This window comes from Rhinolophus hipposideros, assembly GCF_964194185.1.
Source record: "Rhinolophus hipposideros genome assembly, chromosome: 19".
In the NCBI taxonomy this organism is placed as follows: Eukaryota; Metazoa; Chordata; class Mammalia; order Chiroptera; family Rhinolophidae; genus Rhinolophus; species Rhinolophus hipposideros.
The window spans coordinates 31,214,029-31,217,774 of NC_138065.1; positions in this window are offsets into that span (position 1 = coordinate 31,214,029).

A 3,746-nucleotide genomic window follows, 5' to 3' on the forward strand; every position below is an offset into this window, starting at 1 on the left:
TACTGAAGAAAACTTAATCTTCACAATAGTAAGAACTAAGTTTTACTAATAAAGTTTTACTAATCGGTATTTTGAGACTACTGGAGTTCACGTGCCCTACTCATATTAGATACAAGCCAGTATAAAGAATCATTTAACTGTTTTTTTTTTTACCAAAATCCTAGGTAAGTTTAGGGTAAATTCATTAAGCTTTGCCTAATATTTTCCCTAATATGGCAGGATATTATAGTAATTCTGACCTATTGTTGCATCTTAATAAAAAGGCACAGATCCTAGAGAAGGCCAGGAAATGTTTAAATGTCTTTAACAACTGAGACAGGGAAAGTGAAGAAAGAAAGGAACAGCGAGACTGGAGGAAGCCAGAGACAAGCCAGACTGCAGTTAATAGACAGACCAAGGCCAAAGCCACCTCAGGCCACCCCAAAAACCCCAGAAGAGACACACCAGGTAAAGGAGCTTGCTTTGGATATAGAAGCCCAGACCACTGGAATAAGGAGTGTCTTACTCCTGTAAAACAGCTGTGCCCCCCTGTGCAAACTAAAATCCCACTGGAGGAGGGATTGTCCCCTGCTCTAAAGGGAGCAGGGACCAACTCCTTCCCCACAAATTTCTGTAATCGACTGACAGGCCTGAAGTTCCCAGTGGCTCCCACGCTGTTCTTGTCACAGAGGCAAAACTGTGGGTGACACTTGACAGGGCAGGTAAGCCTCTGGACCTATTTCCTCTGAAACCTGCTGGGTTGTAAAGATAAATAGAACCCCTTGAAAAGGACTCTGGGAAAGTTTTGTCAGGAGACCTCTAAGCCCTGGTTCTAATTACCGCCCATTGCTTTAGATTCTGCTCTCAATTCTGTTATTTCCTATATTATTAGCTTGGAAGAGTTTCAGCAGGCACTCAGGAAATATAGGGACTGGCACTTCTCCCAGTCTGACCCCTCTATCCATTGCAGCCCCCTAAAGTTGGGACCCAGTATTGTTTGAAGCCTAGAGGGGGAGGGGGCCCCTGATAGCCCAGTTAACTCCTAAATAGAAGTTACTTTATACAGTGCTTCTGAGCACCCTAATTTTCATTGTGCCTCAGAGAGTCACTGGCTTGGTCCACTTCCCTCGAATCAAGTCTGTTTCATGTAAGTCTCCACAGAACTCCCCCAGAAAGGAAGACTATTGCACCTGTTCCTGTGAACCAGTTAAAGATCTTAAGCTCCTCTTCAAATAAAACTAGCAAGTCAATCTCCCAGGACTGATAAGTACTAATGATTAACCCCAGATTCCTGGAGCTGCTCTTTATTAAGGGCTCGTGTTTTTCTGTTTACTTGCACCCCACCTGGGATCCCCTTTTCACTCTTGGGGATCTTAGTTATGGTCCCTTCTCTCACCTTTACTAGTTGACCTCCTTATTATTCTTAGGTTACTTCTATTTGGACCATGTCTTTTTAACCTTCTGGTTAAATTTGTCTCTTCCAGAATTGAGTCCATTAAATTACAGATGGTACTCATGCAAGGTTTCCAGGCCATCCCCACAAATAACCTTGAAATGGCCCTTTGCCCCATATATCAGAGCTCCAACTCTCAGTCTGGAGCCCCAACTTGATCTAGTTTCTAGCTAGAGCTGCCCGGATTTTCCAAGGCCCAGTCATTCCACCATCTTTAGTCCTCAATCTCGTAGTTAGGGACAGCTCTATGGCCTTGCCCAGCTCTGAAGCAGTTATAGAAGATGGACCCTCCTCCCAATTTCCCAAGATTTTTCATTGCCAATCAGAGATGGAGGAATGATAAGACAGGGGAGATTGTAACGGTGGCACTAAATCTTCTATTTTGAAATTTCAACCTCTGGTATAATTTGATTTAACAGTGTAATTTTGTTCGGAACTTTTTAAAAGTGTTTTTTTGTTTTCTTTGTCCCCTTCCTGACAAACCTTAATGACTCTGTTACTATACATTTACTATTATAGCAGTTTCAATGGTTCTATTTACTTCAGACTTGCAAGCCTGGCCTGATGACTTGGGAGAGGTTTTTGCATCAGCAAGGGCTCCTCTCCTGGCTCCAACTTAAATTTACATAACGTATGAAAAGATTGCAATAACCAGTTTAACCACACCTCCCCTCACCCCAATAGACAAAGCCAAAGCCAAAGACAATAGAAGATTCCACTACAGGCCAAAGCAATTTACATCCTGGGTAGAAAGTATAAAACTTCAGATGAAACAAAGACTTGGGGCAGTTGTCTCCAGCAGACTCTACCCAGCCAACCCTCCTCTTACTTTAGTAAATCTTCCTCTGTATTTCTACCTGCTTCGTGAATGCTTTCACAACCCGCTAGCAGGGAGCCACAACATCTGGGAGGCCCTCTGGGCCCTTGGGAAGTTTGAGGCTGCAGTGGAGATCTGGTTTCCAGTTCTGTCCCCAACCTTAAGTCACTTGTAAGCTCTGTGACTTGATCTATCCACCCGTGCAATGGGGAAAGTATTCTTTGCCCTTCTAACTTCCCAGGTAGGGTGCAGGGGGAACATGTGGGTTTGGGATATGAAAAGAGCTCAAGAAACTGGACTTAAAACAATGATATATATCTGTAAGGTGACCTCAATGTTAGCAAATCTCTAATTCATAGAGAAATCTCTAATTCACTTCCAGAAATTAATGTCTGCCTGGGTCATAACTCTGCTCAGGCTGGTTCCTGCCATCTGGGTTAGAGCTGCCTGGCCATCCCATGCCCATTGAGCTCTGTGGGAGAACTTCAGAAAGGATGGAAAGGCAAGTTTATACTTCTTGACATATTTCCTGGAAAGGAGAGTCCCCACCTAATACCAAGAGCCCCTTTCTTTGCAACATCTGGGACAGCATTACCCTAGTCCTGAATTGTCATGTCATATTTCCAGAAGAAAACAGAGGTTCTAAAGTGGGCTGGAATCAGAACAGGGTGCTTCAGTAAGGCACCCCTGGAAGTTAGGGTGAAAGTCCCCCTGGGAAGGTGAAATGACCTAGCTTTAGCACATAATAAGGATTCAATAAATATTTGTTGAATAAATTAAAGAATGAATTGTCTGCAAGCCCAGCCCAAGGGAGAATTTATAGATGTATTGCTTGTGGGGCTAGGGAAACACCCAAGGTCACTCAGAGTTGTCAGAGTGTAGCCAGAGGCCTGAACAGACTGAAGAAAGCTAGAATGCAAGCCACCATGCCCTGCCACCTGCTAAGGGAAAGATATGTGCGTGGACACTTCCTCCAGAAGCCCTTCTTCAGGTCCCTGTACTGGCTTGGTCCCACGGCTCCCTCTGCTTCACCATGGTAACAATACACTGATCACAATGGATGGACATTATTCATTCAATTGTCAGTCTTTCCCCAAAGACTGAACTTCATGAAGAGGGTGAGGCAGTGCCTGTTTCCCTCACTTTTGTATCTCTACCACTTATCCCAGTGCGTGGCACTTAGTAAGAACTCATTATAGATTTGTTGAATGGGTGAATGACTGTATGATGGAGTCTGTAAACAAAGCAGAGTGAGAGTGGAAGAATTTGTCTCTCCGATGCTTACAATGTAAGCATGCAGTGGTAAGTTCGAGAACTTAATTGTCAGACCTTCGTATGTCTCCAGCACTGTCCAGTGACATGAGTAGCCTGACCTGTTCTTGGGCAGGCAATTCTTAAAAAGCAGATGAATCATCAGGTTCTCCCGATAGCCAGGTGACAGTGACCATCAAGATCAATCAACAGGTGGCTCAGTTAGTTACAGTGTGAGCTCTGGGC